The 18,759-nt window shown below is 52.7% G+C and overlaps 1 pseudogene; it reads right to left on the bottom strand.

Annotated features, from left to right (window-relative positions):
• Positions 1-3,853: 3,853 nt before the first annotated feature.
• LOC148218085 (uncharacterized) overlaps positions 3,854-18,759 on the bottom strand; it is an 82,471-nt pseudogene continuing 67,565 nt past the window's right edge.

The raw sequence follows: 18,759 nt of genomic DNA, 5'->3' as shown, positions 1-18,759 counted from the left end.
GATAATTGGTTTCTCATGTTCTTTTTCCCTGTGTATAGATTGATATCAGCAATGTCCAATTGATAGATTGACCCCCACAACCTTCTATTGCAGTCTGAATAGATATAAAAATCAAGACTCTTCATGGCTGACAATCAGTAACACTTTGTTACCACCTCCTCCCCACCATTTCCCTCATCCAACCCCTAGGACCCAATGGATCTGGAATGGTGTGGCCAGCAGGAACAGGGCAGTGATTCTTTTCCTGTACTTGGCACTGGTTGGGCAGCACCTTGAGTGCTGTGTCCATTTCTGGGCCCCCAAATTTAGGAAGGACATGGAGGCGCTGGAGTGTCCAGAGAAGGGAACAAGGCTGATGAGGGGTCTGGAACACAAGTCCTGTGAGGAGCAGCTGATGGAGCTGGGGATGTTTATCCTGGAGAAGAGGAGGCTCAGGGGAGACCTCATTACTCTCTACAACTCCCTGACATGAGAGTGCAGCCAGGGAAGGGTTGGGCTCTGCTCCCAGGGAACAGTGACAGGGCAAGATGACACATCCTTAAGGTGCACCAGGGGAGGTTTAGGCTGGACATTAGGAAATACTCTTCACAAAAAGGGTAATTGGGCATTGGAATGGGCTGCCCAGGGAGGTGGGTGAGTCACTGTCCCTAGAAGTGTTTTAGGAAAGACTGGATGTGGCACTGAGTGCCATGGTCTGGGTGACAAGGTGGTGTTGGGTCACAGGTTGGACTTGATGCTCTCAAAGGTCTTTTCCAGCCTGGGTGATTCTGTGATGATCGTGACACTGCAGGGTCCTGGGGCAGCAAGGGGCCACTGTGCCACTGCAGGGCCTTGTGGAACTGAGAGGACCATAGTGACACTGTCTATGACATGGCACCACAGAGCCAAGGGGCCATTGTGACACTGTGGGGCTACATGGAAACAAGGAGTCCATTGTGACAGTCTGGGTCCTGGTGGAACCATAGAGGCCACTGTGACACTGCAGGGCCCAATGGAATCAAGAGGCCATTGCTCATTGCAAGGACACTGAGAACTAAGGGAGCAATTGTGACACTGTGGTGCCCCAAGGAACCAAGGTTCCCTCGTGACACTGCAGGATCTTGTGTAACCAGGGCTCCATTGTGACACTGCAGCTCCAAGGAAATCATGATGGCACTCAGAAGCCTCATGGAACCAAGAGGCCACTGTGACACTGCAGGGCCTTGTGGGACCATGCAGAGCATTGTGACAGAGCAGGACCTCGTGTAATGATGGGACCATTGTGATACTGCAGGGCCCCATGGAAGTAAGGGACCAGTGTTGCTCCTCCGGGAATAATGGAATGAAGGAAACATTTTTGACACCATGGTGTCCCTTGGAACCAATACGCCATTGTGACACTGTGGAACCAAGAAGAGCATTGCAGCACTGTGAGACCTCATGGGACCAAGGAACCTTTGTGACACTGCAGGGCCTTGGGGGACCAAGGAACAATTATGAAACTGCGGGGTCCAAGGATACAAGGGACGGAGAGAGCAAACCCTCCAAGGTCTTTAACCTCATTCCCAGCTTGTCCGCATTTCAAGGGCTTTGACTGCTGGATTTCAATGAACGGAGATGTCACTGTAAAAAGCTGAGCAGTCTGGAGCCAGACACTGCTGCTGGAGTCAAAGTCTGGACTTGTCACATCTCAGAGTTCAAAATATATTGAATAAAAAACTCCATTACCAACAACCTTTCCCAGACCATCCATCCTCACACATAATGAAATACAACAGAATTCTTTCTAAAGAGTAAAAAAAAAAAGGTAAAATGAACATTGAAAATGTTCCCAGATAAAAAGTCAAATTGAGAAAATAGAAAATAATGAAGGGTGTCTAGAAAAGCCGGCTGTGATTTCTCAGGTATTGGGCTCAGTGTCAGCTCCGAGCCGGGCTCTGTCTCCCAGGTGCCCAAGTGCCCGGGCCAGCTCTGAGCAGCCTCTCCCGGCTCTCCAGCCCGGCTTTGCCCCGGCTCTGCCCCGGGCAGGCACTCGGTGTTTCCGTGGTGCCCCTGCCCCGCTCAGCTCCCCGTGCCCTGCAAAGGCGCCGAGGCTGCGCTCGGTGCCCCTGGGTGTCACTGAGCGAGGCACTGACGAGCCCCGGTGCCCGGGCACAGCCCTGAGGGACACCCCTCGTCCCCGGCCTCCCGCGGGACACGGAGCCACTGCCCACAAGGCCCTGGCACGTCCGGCCCGGCCAATTCCTCCTGCCCCGGCCAGCCCGGGCTGCAGCCCCAGGGCTCTGCAGGCCGGGGCTGGGGCTGCCGGCTCCCACCGTGGCCAAAGCCTCCCAGGGCTCTGGCCACGCCAGGGGCTACAAGGCCACGAGGCCGGGGCTGCTCCGAGCCGCTTCCAGGCTGTCCCTCTGCTCTTGGGTGCCGGGGGTGGCCCTTTGTGACACGGGCGTGTGTCAGGGCCCTCGGTGATGCGGGACATTGTGGTGCTGTCATGAATGAGAGCGTTTGAGATCGCTTAAAAATCGGTGACAAATGCATGAACAAAAGTCAGATTTAATATTGAGCGACAAAATACAACAAGTTTAATGGCAAGATTTACTCTACTGCCTACAGAACAGCTGAGGCACAACAAGGGAAAACAAGCAACAACAAAACCAAACAAAATCCAGGCAACCAAAACAGAAATGAACTGAGAACTCTCTAGGGGAGTGTGGGTGGGTGTGTGCTGTGTTTAGGTGCATGGAACAAAAGAGAGTGCAGGCAAGGATTAAAAGGAACAGCCTAAAAACTAATCTACACTAAGCAGCACTTTAACTTCTCTCTTAATTTGTCACTTAACTTATACCTTAGCCCCAGCAATCCAACAGAGGTACAACAATGAACTAATACCTGACTTAGCTTATAACTTAACATTAACAATTCAACAAAGCACTAACACTTAACAGCATTTAACCTAACTTATAGCTATAACTTCCATGTTGTACTTAGTAATTTAATGGAAGAACAACACTTAGCTTATGACTTACATTTAAAAACTTAGCAAAACATTTAACACTTACAGCATTAAAGTAAGTTCATAACTATAACTAAACCTTGCTTACAGGCCTAACTTAGATATCCAAGGTACTTCCACATCTAGGAAAGCTGTATTTCTCCGAGATTTGCTATAGCATATGTGCAGGGGCACACACACAGACAGGAACAGTCAGTGCAAACAATTCCCCCCAGAGCTCAGTGAAATCCTCCCTTCAGATGTTTTTGCATCTCCCACTGGCCGAAGGATGGGGCCTTGAGCAGTGAGGGTATGGGCCCAGGACACGTCGTGTTTCAGCGATCCTCCAGGCACAGCAAAGCCGAGGGTTTGCTGGCTCTGAGAGGCCCCTCAGAGGGAGACTGCTGGTCACAGCCCACGGTGGCCCAGGAGAGCTCAAAGGTCTCCTTTTGGATTTCTGTTGATAGAGAGTGGGCTCCAGTCATAACCATGTTTCATCCTGGCCTCAGTTTGGGTCAGCACTTTCTCTAGGAGTGGGGGAATGCATCACCACACTGGGATCTCAGGGGTGCCCATGGCCTGGGTGACGCTGGCCCGATGCCAGGCACCCACCAAAGCCACTCTGATCCTGCTCCTCCAACTGCAAGGGAAGAGAAAGTTTAACCAGGAACTCCAGGATTAGATTAAGATGGGACGAGCAAACACAACAAACAGCAAAACGGGTGTCACAGACCCAGCCTGGGCACAGCGAGGGAATTTATTCCCAATCAAATCATAGCAACAGAAGGAAAAGAGAGAGAAATCTCTCCAAGCACTTCCCCCCACCCAGTGGGGTCACCAGGAACACAGATCACCAGGGCTCTGCCCAACGGGGGTCACTGGGGATCATCCAACACTGATCCTCCCATGGGGGATGGAGCTGGAGCAGAGCACGAAGCTCTTCCCACACTCGGGGCACTCACAGGGCTTCCCTTAGTGGTGACTCCGTTGGTGTCGGGTCAAGTTAGAGCTCTGTGAGAAGCTCTTCCCACACTCAGGACACTCGTAGGGCCTCTCCCCAGTGTGGATGCGCCAGTGGACAGTGAGGGTGGAGTTGTGCTTGAATCCCTTCCCGCAGTCGGGGCAGCGGAAGGGCCTCTCATCTGTGTGAATCCGCTCGTGTAGGAGGAGATTTGAGCTGGTGTGAAACCTCTTCCCACACTTGGGACACTCGTAGGGCCTCTCCCCAGTGTGGATGCGCTGGTGCCTTCTCAGGTGAGAACTCAAGCCAAAGCTCTTCCCACATTCCAAGCAGCTGTAGGGCCGTTCCCCTGTGTGAACCACCTGGTGTCGGATCAGTGTGGAGCTGTCGCTGAATCTCTTCCCACATTCCCCACACTCGTAGGGCTTCTCCCCAGTGTGGGTCCTCTGGTGCTGGATCAGGTAGGAGCTCCACCTGAAACCCTTCCCACATTCCAAGCACTTGTGGGGCTTCTCCCCTCCAGGAGGCTTCTCCACCAGCTCTGAGCTCTGCCTGGATCTCCGGCCGCCTTCCCGGCTCAGGGAGGGTCTTTCCTCCTCGCAGCTCCCTGGGCTGGGTTTGCAGCCTCTTCTCCTGAGGGATCTCTGGGGCTTTTCCTCCTCCTCCATTAGCCCACACCTTCGGAATGACAAATCCTGGTTTAAGGAAAAGAACAAGATAAGAGGTACTTGGGCTGGGGGCTTCTCCTTTCCCAAGATCATCTCAGGAAGTCACTGAGCATCTTGTGTCTGTGTGTAAGAACCTCCAAAACACCAAGATTCATCCCTGTGAAAATCGTGGAACCCTCTCTCCTGTCACCTGCTGCATGTGGGGGGAACAACACTCCTGGGGCTGGAGGGGAGGCTGCACATACAGGGAATGGTGGAACCTTGTGCTGCTTCCCGTTTCTTCTCATCCTCCTCCTCTGTTTTGACCAAATTTCCTCACAATCCTCTTCCTCCTACTATTCCTCCTCCTGAACAATCCCACCTTCTCCCACGTGCAGTATTTGACCATTTTGTTGTTCAACCCTGCTTCTCCTTCCCTTCTCCTGCTGCCCCCAGGCCCAGCACCCACTGCCGGCTCCCTCTTCCCCCCAAACCCACAGCATCCCAGCGCAGGGGCAGCGATGGAGCTGGGGCAGCTCGGGCTGGGGCAGCGCTGGGCTCTCGGCCGCTCCCGCCCGCACTCGCTCCCCACTGCAGCCGCTGCCGCCACCACAGCGCGGGGGGGCCCGGCCTTGGTGCTCCCCCCCTCCCACCTCCCCAAATTCCCCTCCAGGGGGGCGCTGGGGCCAGGAGACAGACGAGTGACAGATCAGGGGGGGCTGGGAAGAGTCGGCAGCCAGAGAGCACTGAAAATCTCAGCAGTGACTACAGTGGGATCTTCGGGGACTAAACATGGCAGGGCACCCATGCAGGGTAGAAAGGGAAAGCCAGGAAGGGCTCCCGGAAAAAGGGCTGATGATTCCAAAATATCTCTGAAGCGTCCCTTGGGAACATGTTGAGGGAATTTGCCCATTCTCCCAGAGGTAATCAAGGACAGGGACACTCACGGGGGCAAGCAGGGAAGTCCAGAAGAGATTTAGACAACAAGGGATGGATGCTGTTGGTTTTCTGGGAAGGGACTGGGTGAAAGGGGAGTGTGCAGGAATATGGTTCAGGCAAGAAGAAACAGGAGCAATCTATGGGGGAAGAAAAAGAATGATGGAAAAGAGGAGGAAGAGAAAAATACTGAGGATGGGGATGTTTTTCAGCAGGCTCTTATCCTCAGAAGTTGCCAGCTGCTGCAGATCCTTTGTATCCCCGGTTGCCAGGACAGGCACACAAGGAGGTCAGGATTGCAGGGGGTTTCTCTGTGCTGGGCAGCGGCAGGAGCGGGCGCAGAGGGGCGGCACCGGGAGCACGGGCTGGGGGCCTGTGGGGAGCTGCGGGGCCGGGCCGGGGCTGTGGGGCAGCCGGGGCTCAGCGCCGGGCGCTGCCTGAGCCCAGCACCCCCCGGCAATTGCAGGCCCGGCAGTGGCCCCCGGCCCCCAGGAGGCTGCGGGACGCCCCGGCCGCTGCCCGGCCCCGTGGAGCTGCCGGCCCTGCCCGCCGGGGGGGCCGCGTTTGGTCACTGCGGCAGGACAGGCACCGGCTCTGGGATACGGGCTGGCCACGGCAGCCACAGCACAAGGAGCAGCAGCACAAAGGAACAGCTGGGAAATGGGCATTGGACGGGCAAGCATCCAGATTAGCTTTTAAGCATTTTCCTTGGGTCACTGCAGAAAGGAATGATTTAGCAGGAAGCTCAGCAGCTGTCAGAGGATGAGCACCCCCAGGCACTGAGGGGGCTGCAGGAGGGGCAGAAGAAGCCCCTGGAGCACTTGGTCACAAAGGCACAGCAGGGGAATGCAAGAAGGGAGGAGGAAAAGGCCAAGGGGAAGGCAAAGGCCATGGCAGAGTTTCTACAGCCCCTGAGGGATGAACCCCAGGGCCAAAGGGGCTGTGTTTTTCCAGGGAAAATGGAAAAGACATGGACGGTGCTTCTGCAGGGATGCATGGAAGCACCAGCCTTATTGGGGCAAGCCTTGCAGAAAACATCACAAGAATTTACCCCACCCATCCCCAGGGATTGGGTTAATGCAGGATGTGGATGACTTGCTGCAATCAGGAGGACAAGAAGTGGTAGAAGAAGCCTCTGTGAAATGGCTGAATGCTCAGGCTAAAAAGCATCTTTGAGTATTTGAAATAAAAGAGGAAATGGTGGAGAAAAGGGTTAAATATTTGGGACATATTTTGACTGAAGGTTTGCGGTGTATTGACCCGAAGAGGGACCAGGGAATCTCAGAAGTGATCCACGACTAAAAAGCAGGTGCAAGAATTCTGAGGATTAATAGCAAACTGCAGGACCTGGATTGAAGATTCTCTGCATATGCAACATGTTGCTGCATTTAGGAAGTGTTTTCTGAGTCAGTGTGTGCCCTTGGCTGAAGGCCAAGCATCCGGCCATTATAACCTTTGGCCAGAGCCAGGGCAGATATTCAATTATCTCCCTTGGAATTGATCTTTGCAATTCCTTACCCTGGGAATTCTCCACCTAGTGCGGGCTGGAGATAAGGGATGTCTATTTCAAGCAGTCTGTGGCCAGAATCCTGTCTCTTGTGAAATCTCTGCCACAGGAAGCTGGGCTGGCACAGAGCCTGCCTTGGCACTTTGCTGTTCACAGCATCCACCCAGGACTCTGCCTCTCAATTACACTCACACACTGGGCTGCCTGCGATTCCATTGCTGGAAAGTATACCAAATTTTAAAAGGTTTTTTTTACCTTTCATTTTACTAGTCAGGCTCGGTTTGCCTTTCTCTCAGGAAAGAAATTTTTAAAGGTTTTTTTTAATGGATGTTGCACCACTCAACAGAGATGAGTTTAACATCTCAACAGACTGAGAATAGCCCAAAAGATTCCCACAAAGATAACAACATTTAACAAAACATCAATGAAACATCAGCAAACATCAGGGAACACCCACCCCAGACACTGCCCCGGCATAGATGGAGACACCTGGTCTGGAAAAGACTGAGAAGGAAATCCAGGAATGTGGATCTAATTAACCAAATACTAAGAACTACACAACCTGGAAGCAATAAACACTATTTCATAGGGTTCGGACAGTAAAAAGTTTAGGAAAAATCTAGTAAAATTCACATCTCATGGAATGATTTTCTCTGCACACCCGGGCTATGCGTGGATGAAATTATTTCTGTTGCTCATCCTGACCAGAATCAAGTAATGCCTTGACTCTAACACTAAAGACATTATTGAAGAGTTTTTGTTTTTCCTGCAGTTTCAGTGACAAGATTACACCATTAGAAAATTTTTTCATATTAATCCAACTTTTATTTTATCATTTAGATTTGGACCAGGGGTGTGACAAGCAATTTTTACTCCTAGGAGAAGATGTAGAAAAGACTTGCTTGCACTGGAATATTTTTCTCTATATTTGTGGCTGACTCTTAATGATGGCAGAATTTCGGAATGGGTTTTTCGATGTTCATCTTTAAGTTGCATTTTGCAAACGTAGAAGAGTATTACTAGTAAGGCTTCAACACATAAATAGTTAATACGAAATCGTTAAAAAAAAAAGAAAAATAAAGCAGATTGTGGGGGTGCAGGTGTGAATCACCTAAAGGCGGCTCTGCAAAAAAAGCATTCCTTCTAGGCAGCCAGCAGAGGAGCTTTAGAAATGCAAATTAACATTGCTCAGGAAAAGAGCAGACAATGCCCAAGGGCCTTTTTACCTGGGGGAGGAATTGGGCTGATTCCCTCTGCCCTCACCCCAAGCTCTGCCTGCTTGCACAGATGGAATTTGCACAACTAAAGGCAGAGCCCATAGTGAGGATATCTGACTGCAACAGAAATTGGTTAAGCTGCAAAGGGAAAGAGCAAACGCAGAATGTTGTGGAAGGTTAATAGAAAACAGTGTAGGGGGGGAATCATCCCCCTCCCCAGAGCACTGGAGTGTTTTTGCTAGTCCAGAGAAATCAGTGGGGAATCCAAGTATTTGATGATTTAATAAGAAAAAGTAGTCAATTGATGCAGCCCTGGATGGAGGGAGCACCCAAAAATGGGAAAAAGATGAACGGCCACCAGAACAAATCCTACAACACCATGGACCAGCCCCTGGGATCCCTAAAGAATTCATATCAGGACACAGAAAATCCATCCGTAATTTGAGTGGCATAATTAGGCTTAAAAGTGTCCTTGAAATAATAACCAACCAGACAGCTCCAGCTCCTGAACTTCCTGCCGACCAATCCACTGACATTAGGAACGAGACATTTCACCATGGGATGGGATCAGATTATCTATTAACAGAAAGAGGCGCAGTTTGTGGAAAATTAAATCATTCAAATTGCTGTTTGCAAATAGATGATAACTGAAAAGTGGTGAAACAGATAACAAAGGAAATAAGAAAGTAGCTCATGTACCAGTCCAAACAGGGAAAGGATGGGAATGGGACACGTTTTCGTGGTTCCCTGGCAGACCATGGCTTAAACGAATGCTGCTCCTCCTCTGACGTGCTGCAGCAACTCTCAGCTTTTTACCATGCACGACACCTTGCGCCAAAGAGGACACAGGAAAAGAGATTGAGTCAATGGAAATTAAAAGTTTGTAAGCGCTAATCTTGAGAAAATGAGAAAATGAGGGATTCAAAGCAGTAAGATTAATATCGTAGTAGGAGTGCATATTAAGGGGGACATGCAGTAGGCGGATCGGGAAGTCTGAACCTTCCGAAAACGTCAACAAGAGGGGAATGGGAGAGGGAGATGCAGACGGGAAAATGAGGATAAAAAGGAGGCGGCGCTTTAGAGACCGCATGGCAAATGCCGCATGGCCTGTCCCTTTGTTCATCAATAAAGTCACTTTTACAGGACTCCTCTGTCTCCTTTGGGCACACAAACCTCTGGCCACGGGAATTTTCCCGCACAGCCCTGAGCACAGGGCAGACACCTCTGTGCCACCCACAGCAACCGGGACGAGCCAGCGCTGCTCCGGCACCGGCTCCTGCCGAGGCCGCAGCGGGAAGGAGACCGCGGGCAGCCGCTCCCGCAGCGCCCTCAGCCCAGCGCCAACACGGGCCGGCACCGGCACAACCAACCCGCCAGAGCCCCCTGCCGCCCCCTCGGCCCGCAGCGAGCCCCGAGCCCCCGCACAACCCAGCGCGGCTCCCACCTGCGCTGGGGCCGCCTCCGAGCTCCGCCGCCGCCGCCTCCCCGGGCTCCGGCCGCTGCCGCCGCTGCCGGGCCCGCACAGACGCTGCCACAATGGCGCCTTTGCTGCTCTGCCCAATCACCGCGCGACAACCAGGAGTGACATTGGCACAATCAGCCAATGGCAGCGAGGGCCGGGCTCTGCACACGGCCCAGCCTCGGCCCGCGCTCTCAGGGCCCCCCGGGCTGTGGGAGGGCAAAGGCGGAGATGAGGAACAGCCCTGGAACGGGCCCGGGCCCGAGCCGCCATTGGCCTGGAAACACAAACAAAGTTTTCCGCAGCTCCCGGCACGTCTTTCCCAGCCCTGCGTGTTCGCTGGCTTGGCTCATCGGGAAACCCTGGAGCCTCACTGCTGCTACCCCCTAATCAGGAGTGTCTATGCATGGCTTTGATTTCCCCAAAACAGAAAACTGACCTAAATTCATGGGAATCAATGGGGGAGGGGACAGATTTCTGGCAGAAAACTCCAAAAACTCAGAGCAGGATAATGAGAAGTAAATGGAGACCCTTCAAACCAGCTTTCCACACGCCTCCCTCCATCCAGCTGCACCTCCTACCCCTACACTGCAGGGTGTGAGAAACGGTGCTTGCTCCTTTAAAACTTTCAGCAATTTCTTAAACCTTAGAAAAATACAGCAAAAGACTGAAGTAGGAGAAATATCAGCGCTGGGAGCGCAGGACTAAACCCCCACGTGCTCCCCTACAGAATGGATGTTCTGCCTTTTATGGCCCTGGGCCCTCCCAAAGTCTTGTCGCTGAACTCCTTCCCTGCCGTCCATTGCTGGAGACTCCTTTCTTACATCTGCACTGGAGGTCAGGTGTAGGAACAAGCCGGCCCTCCCCAAATGCCCCGACTGCCTGAGCCATGTCGTGACAACAAGGCAAGGGAGAGGGGAAAGAGGACTATGGGAGGATATATTACAATAACATCATTATACATCCACAAAACTTATCTTAACATACACACACTGTTCATTCTTTAATTGTGAGAGCCAACCACCACATTGCTCATCTGTAACAACAGCGACTGCACTGGCCCCCTAGATCAGAGGGGGATGGAGCCAGAGCCAGTCCTCCCGAATCGGTGAGGGCAGAGACTACCCCCTGCCCACCTGGGTATTGCATCACCCTAATACATATTTACAAAAGGCTATACATATTCAAACACTTAAACTGAGTTTCTCCCCTGTCCTACCTTTTTCAAGCATGTGCAGTTAATTACCATTAATTAATCACCATTAATACTCTTCTAGGTTTGCAAAATGCAACTTAAAGGTGAGCTTCTAAAGATCCATTCCGAAATTCTGCCATCATTAAGAGCCACCACAAATATATAGAAAAATATTCCAATGCAATCAAGTCTTTTCTGCCTCTTCTCCTAGGAGTAAAAATTGCTTGTCACACCCCTGGCCCAAACCTAACTGACAATCTAAAAGTAGGATTAATGTGAAAAATTTTTCTCCTGGTGTAATCTTGTCACTGAAACTGCAGGGACAATAAAAAACTCTCCAGCAATATCTTTAGTGTTAGAGAGTTAAGGCATTACTTGATCCGGGTCAGGGTGTGCAACAGAAATAATTTCATCCACACATAGCCCGGGTGTGCAGAGAAAATCATTCCATGAGATGTGAATTTTATTAGATTTTTCCTGAAATTTTACAGTCTGAACACATTGAAATCCATTGGTTTAGTGTTTATTGCTTCCGGGTTGTGTAGTTTTTAGTGTTTAGTTTCCTATTGGATCTGGATGTCTCTTCCTATGATGTTAATGAGGTCCCACTCCTGGATTTCCTTCTCAGCCTTTTCCAGACCAGGTGTCTCCATCTATGCCAGGGGCAGTGTCTGGGGTGGGTGTTCCTTGATGTTTGCTGATGTTTCCTTGATGTTTTGTTGGATGTCGTTCTCTTTGTGGGAATCTTTTGGGCTATTCTCAGTCTGTTGAGATGTTAAACTCATCTCTGTTGAGTGGTCTAACAGTCCATAAACAATACCTTTTAAAATTTCTTTCCTGAGGGCAAACCGAGACTGACTAGTAAAATGAAATATAAAAAACTGTAAATTTGGTATATTTTCCAGCAGTGGAATCGCAGGCAGCCCAGTGTGTGAGTGTAATTAAGAGGCAGAGTCCTGGGTGGATGCTGTGAACAGCAAAGTGCCAAGGCAGGCTCTGTGCCAGCCCAGCTTCCTGTGGCAGAGATTTCACAAGAGACAGGATTCTGGCCACGGACTGCTTGAAATATACATCCCTTATCTCCAGCCCGCACTAGGTGGAGAATTCCCAGGGTAAGGAATTGCAAAGATCAATTCCAAGGGAGAGAATTGAATATCTGCCCTGGCTCTGGCCAAAGGTTATAATGGCCGGATGCTTGGCCTTCAGCCAAGGGCACACACTGACTCAGAAAACACTTCCTAAATGCAGCAACATGTTGCATATTCATAGACCTTCATGCATTATTCAGAATCATTCCCCTCCAACCTGTAAATCATTATTTTTTCCTTCCCTGGGGTTTTGGTGTCCCATAATTCCAAGAATGTGAAGAATTTCCTGATTATCTTTATTGCCATTCTCCAAGTTTGTTACATGAACATAAGATTATGACATTATACTGGAACAAAAATATATTTATCACACAACTAATTTTAACTTTTGTTTATTTATGTATATTTATTTGTATTTATAAGTTTTGTTAATTGCAGAACTAAGAGAAACTATGTTCATACAACAGTATTTTCCAGCATATGGCATTCATTTTAATATTTGCAAAAACTCAATAATATAATGTACACTTATAACACACATAGAATTCAAATTTCTTTTTCTCAGTCTGGAGGAGACATAGCTGGTGGTCCAATCATTTTGTTATTTTTCATTTTCTCAGGTTTTTTTCCTTTTCTCCTGTCCATACCACAACACTGAGGATATTTGATTTTAAAAAGTCATACAATGTTGTGGCTCGAGCAGAGAATCTTCAATCCTGGTCCTGCAATTTCCTATTAATCCTCAGAATTCTTACAGCTCCTTTTTAGTCCTGGATTACTTCTGAGATTCCCTGGTCCCTCTCTGGGTCAATACACCACAAACACTCAGTCAAAATATGTCCCAAATATTTAACCCTTTTCTCCATCATTTCCTCTTTTATTTCAAATAGACAAAAATGCTTTTTAGCCTGAACATTCAGCCATTTCACAGAGGCTTCTTCTGCCACTTCTTGTCCTCCTGATTGCAGCAAGTCATCCACATCCTGCATTAACCCAATCCCTGGGGTGGGGTAAATTCTTGTGATATTTTCTGCAAGGCTTGCCCCAATAAGGCTGGTGCATCCCTGCAGAAGCACCGTCCATGTCTTTTCCATTTTCCCTTCTACCTCTTGTTCCCACTCAAAGGCAAAATCCAGTTTACCATCCTGTGTAAGTGGGCATCCCCAGAAAGCATCTTTGCCATCAAGGACTGAATGGTGTCAGTGTGAGGAGGGCACCTGGTTGAAGATGGTGTAAGGATGTGAGAGCCCCTGGGTGCTGGGGCCCCCTTGGGCCCTGGGGTTCATCCCTCAGGGGCTGTAGAAACTCTGCCATGGCCTTTGCCTTCCCCTTGGCCTTTTCCTCCTCCCTTCTTGCATTCCCCTGCTGTGCCTTTGTGACCAAGTGCTCCAGGGGCTTCTTCTGCCCCTCCTGCAGCCCCCTCAGTGCCTGGGGGTGCTCATCCTCTGACAGCTGCTGAGCTTTCTGCTAAATCATTCCTTTCTGCACTGACCCTAGGAAAATGCTTAAAAGCTGATCTCGATGCTTGCCCGTCCAATGCCCATTTCCCAGCTGTTCCTTTGTCCTGCTGCTCCTTGTGCTGTGGCTGCCGTGGCCAGCCCGTATCCCAGAGCCGGTGCCTGTCCTGCCGCAGTGTCCAAACGCGGCCCCCCCGGCGGGCAGGGCCGGCAGCTCCACGGGGCCGGGCAGCGGCCGGGGCGTCCCGCAGCCTCCTGGGGGCCGGGGGCCACTGCCGGGCCTGCAATTGCCGGGGGGTGCTGGGCTCAGGCAGCGCCCGGCGCTGAGCCCCGGCTGCCCCACAGCCCCGGCCCGGCCCCGCAGCTCCCCACAGGCCCCCAGCCCGTGCTCCCGGTGCCGCCCCTCTGCGCCCGCTTCTGCCGCTGCCCAGCACAGAGAAACCCCCTGCAATCCTGACCTCCTTGTGTGCCTGTCCTGGCAACCGGGGATACAAAGGATCTGCAGCAGCTGGCAACTTCTGAGGATAAGAGGCTGCTGAAAAACATCCCCATCCTCAGTATTTTTCTCCTCCATTTTCCATTTTCTTACCACATAGATTCCTCCTTCCGCTTCTTGCCTGAACCATATTCCTGCTAACCATGTTTATGGCTTTGTTAAGTCTTCGTTTTTCTTCTGGAAATTCATGAATATAGCAGGACCTTGGCTGAGCAGCAGTCTGTGTGCTCAATTAATAACATTTTCTGACCCTGATGGCTTCTGCTGTCCCTTCCTTATGCCCACGTCCCCGGCCCTGTGTCCAAGCGGATTCGCAGCATGTGTTTGTAGAGACCCTTTGCTGTTGTTCCTTGCATGGGGGTCCCCCGTTTTGGGGCCATCCCCCCTGGAGCAGGGTGTCCCGGCTTGGTGCAGCCCCGCCCCTCGGGCAGCGCTGAGCCAATGAGAGCGCGCGGCGGTGATGACGCAGCAGTGTCCAGGCAGAGCCGCAGCTCCCAGCGTTGTCCACCTGGAGCCACCTGCGCCCGGCCCGGGCCCCAGCGCCCCCCGGCAGGGGAATTTGGGGAGGTGGGAGGGGGGGAGCGCCAAGGCCGGGCCCCCCCGCGCTGTGGTGGCGGCAGCGGCTGCAGTGGGGAGCGAGTGCGGGCGGGAGCGGCCGAGAGCCCAGCGCTGCCCCAGCCCGAGCTGCCCCAGCTCCATCGCTGCCCCTGCGCTGGGATGCTGTGGGTTTGGGGGGGAAGAGGGAGCCGGCAGTGGGTGCTGGGCCTGGGGGCAGCAGGAGAAGGAAAGGAAAAGCAGGGTTGAAGAACCAAATGGTCAAATACTGCACATGGGAGGAGAAGGTGGGACTGTGCGGGAGAAGGAGGAATAATGGGATGAAGAGGAGTGTGAGGAAGAGGAGGGACGCAGGAGGAGCAGAAATGGGAAGCAGCACAGGATTCCAAACCTCCCTATCTACAGCGTCCCTCCAGTCCCAGGGCGTTGGCCCCCGCTTCCGCATTCAGCAGGTGACTGGAGAGGGGGATCCATGATTTTCAGAGGGGTGAATCTTGGTGTTTCTGAGTTTTATTGGGCTAAAACGTGGTGTTTTGTATTTTTGCTGGGCCTGAATTTATATTTTATAATTTTATATTATAATTTATATTTTGCAGGGGGTTTTGGCTGAATCTTGCTTTTTTGGGAGTTTATGATCTGTGTCGTGATGTTTGGAGGATTTTTGGGATGAATCTTGGTGTTTTGGAGGTTCTTAGACACACAAGACGAGACGCCCAGTGTCTTCCTCAGCTGCACATCGGAAGGAAGAACCGCCAGCTCAAGGCAGTCCCCTCTTGTTTTTTCCCCAAACCAGGATTCTTCATTCCCATGGGGTGGGCAGATGGCGGAGGAGGAAAATTCCCGGCGATCCCTCTGGAGGAGGGGCTGCAAACCCAGCCCAGTGAGCTGTGAGGAGGAAAGACCCTCCCTGAGCTGGGAAGGCGGCCGGAGATCCAGGCAGAGCTCAGAGCTGGTGGAGAAGACTCTTGGAGAGGAGAAGCCCCACAAGTGCTTGGAATGTGGGAAGGGTTTCAGCTACAGATCCAGGCTGATCCAGCACCAGATGATCCACACCGGGGAAAAGCCCTATGAGTGGGGGGAATGTGGGAAGAGCTTCAGAGACATCTCTGGTCTAATGCAGCACCAGGTGATCCACACTGGGGAACGGCCCTACACCTGCTTGGAATGTGGGATGAGCTTTGGACACATCTCCAACCTGAGAAAACACCAGCGCATCCACACTGGGGAGAGGCCCTACGAGTGTCCCAAGTGTGGGAAGAGCTTCTCCAGGAGTTCAGCCTTGACCCGACACCAGCGGAGTCTCCACTAAGGGAAGCCCTGTGAGTGCCCCGAGTGTGGGAAGAGCTTCGTGCTCTGCTCCAGCTCCATCCCCCATGGGAGGATCGGTGTTGGATGATCCCCAGTGACCCCCGTTGGGCAGAGCCCTGGTGATCCGTGGTCCTGGTGATCCGTGTTGGGAAGGCACCTGGCTGGGGGGGCTGTGCATCATCCTGTCTCCCTGGATGAATGCAGGGACAGGAACGTCCATCGGGATGGAAACCAACATTGGGAATTCCTTGGGTAGAGTGAATTTGTTGATGTTCAACCCCAGAAAATCTTCTGTTTTCAGTCCTATCTTGGTGGTCTTATCCATCCTCAGAGATTCCAGGATTTTGATTTTGATTTTTGATTTTTTGATTGTCCAAGGGTGTTTTCCACAGAGAAATGGTGATGAACTGGGGCAAAGACCAAGATTTTGGAGACAGTGGGGTGGAAACACCTCCAAAAGTATTTTTCCCTCACTCCTTCCCTGCTGGATTTTCAGCCAGCATGGACACAGAAATCCTTTTATTTTGGGCTGGATTTGCTTTTCATTTCTCTTCATCTCTTTAAAACATCAAACCTTGGGATAAAAATAAAGACACAGAACTGAGACTTGGGTAGGGAGAAAGACATGGTAGTACACAGACATGGAGAGTGACATGGGGACACATGGACATGGACGGTGATGTGGCCATTCCTGGGGACATGGGGGGACACGGGCGTGGATGGAGATGTGGGGGACAGTGACAGGGATGGAAACATGGTGGGGACACAGCCATGGGTGAGGACATGGTGGGACATGGCCAGTGACATGTGGGGACACGGCCACGGCCGGTGCCATGGGGGGAACTTGCAGGGGCTGTGGGGGATGCTGGCTTGGAGGGAGTTGAGGGTTCCTGGCAGGGACTTGGGGCTCGCTGAGGCCTTTGGGGACCCCAGGCCGAGTGGCTCCGGCTGCGCTGGGAGACCCTGGCGGAGGTTCTGGGGCAGCTGCTCAAGGACCCCCTGCCCTGGAGCCCCAGCCGGGCATTGGGCTCCTGGAAGGGAATGAACGTCCTTGTCCCCAGCAGGGAAATCCCAGCCCCCCCAGGGTGTCAGGGGCAGGTGAGAGGCCACAACAGGGAGTGGAAAGCCAGACAGAGCTGTCCCAAAACTGAGCACCGAAAATCCCAAAACTGGGATTTCACTAGAAAGAATCTTTGAGGAGCTGCCCGTATTGAGGAAAAGAGGGATAGGACCCCGAGAGTGAGCAGGAGGGACCTGGAAACCTCTTTCAAAAAGAAGCATGAGGTCAGGGGTGGTTGACTGGGGGACAGTGGAAAAGGACTGGAAGAGCATGGGAAAAGAGGCGCCTGGTACCCCTAAAGAATTGGTCAGGGCCCTGGGACCGCCAAATTGCATTGAGAGATGTCCCACTCCTCCTCCTTTCTAGTCCTGCCTCCTCTCCAGTCCTTCTCCCAGTCCTTCCTCAGCCCTCCTCTGCCTCCATCCCTTTTCCTGCTCCCCCTGGGCCCAGCACCCACCCTTCATCCCCCTGTTTTCCCAACACCATCACATCCTGTGGTAGGAGCTGGGATGGAGCCAGGGCAGGTCGGGCTGGGGCAGCGCTGGGCTCTTGGGCCAGCCTGGGCACCCCCCCATGCACCCCCTCCCCAAATTCCCCTGTTTGTTTATCGGGATCCTGGCACCTTTGGGGTTGGGGCGGTGCCGTGTTGGGGTTCAGGGTCTTCCCAAGGCCCCCTAGAGCAGGGTGAGAAGGGGGGACACGACCATTCCTTGGGGTCCCCATTCCTGATCCATGCTGGGGCCAGTTCTGCGACCCCCCCCCCCCAATCATGGCTCCCCCTGCGGGGTCCCTCCAAGTCCTTCCCCACTGGCCCCCAATAAACAGGACCAGTCGAACTGGGAAGCTTTATTGGGAATACTGGGAGCAGCTGTTCGGGGGCAGAGTGACACCGGGCTGGGGGTCCCCGGGGGGAGCACACGCGTTCACCCGAGTCCCGCTGGCCCCAGACAGGTGAGCTCCCAGCAGCACCAGTAGCACCAGTAGGGCCCGAGCTCCCCCGACACGCCCCATGCCCAGCGCCGGGCGGTGCCGCCAGCCCCAAAGCAGCCGCGCTGTGCCCTGGGGGGGTCCCCGCGGCCCCGCCCCACGCGGCACTGGGAGCACCAGTCCGGACCAGTTGGAAGCGTGGGCGGGCGGCACCAGAACCCACGGAACTGAGTCCACCACAAGGCGTTTAGAACCCCCAAAATTGGCGGAAAGCATCAGGATTCTCCCAAAAAAGGGGACACATCTGCCCATAAACTAACCGGGAAATCCCCCAAAGCGTTTATGACCCTCTAAAACTGGTGGAAAGCAGCAGGATCTTCCCTAATATCGACTTCTGTGCTAGTTACACCTGGGGAGAAGAAACTCAAGAGAGAAATTCTCTCTGTGAGAACTCCCTCTGGGAGTTGATGGGACCAATTGGAGGCTGGTTTGGTTATTGACAGCCTGAACAACCAACTGGAGAAAGTTAGTTCGCTCGGTGAGCACACATTTTGAAGGCGGTAACCCGGGAAAAAACTCTCATTTATTTCCGGTGGCTGAGCAGGTAACAACGGCCCAGCCCGGGCTCCCTCCCATGTGGGGGGAGCTCGGGAGGCCGCTGGGCCCCGTTTGCAAACCAGGGAACCCGATGGCCGGGGGGAGGAAAGGCTCATTGATGAGACCTTAGCCCGGCTTCCTCCCCTACGAGCCCGCGGCTCTGGGGGGGCCCGGCTCCTGCTGCTGGCTCGGAGCAGCTTTGGAGGGGCCGAGCCCGCCCAGCCCCCGCACGGCCTGGGGGAGGCAGCCGGGCCCTGTCTGGAAGCAGGGGTGGCCATGGGCAGTGTGGGGCTGCAGCAAGCTCCAGAAAAGCTGATTAACATCTCAGCCGCCCCCACACCCAGCGCCGTGACTTCTGTGGGAAACTTTAACTCTTTAGTG

Source organism: Sturnus vulgaris, unplaced genomic scaffold (assembly GCF_052056855.1).
Source record: "Sturnus vulgaris isolate bStuVul1 unplaced genomic scaffold, bStuVul1.hap1 Scaffold_195, whole genome shotgun sequence".
Lineage (NCBI taxonomy): Eukaryota > Metazoa > Chordata > Aves > Passeriformes > Sturnidae > Sturnus > Sturnus vulgaris.
Note: the sequence above shows the minus strand (reverse complement) of the source record. Positions and strands in the feature narration are given on the sequence as shown.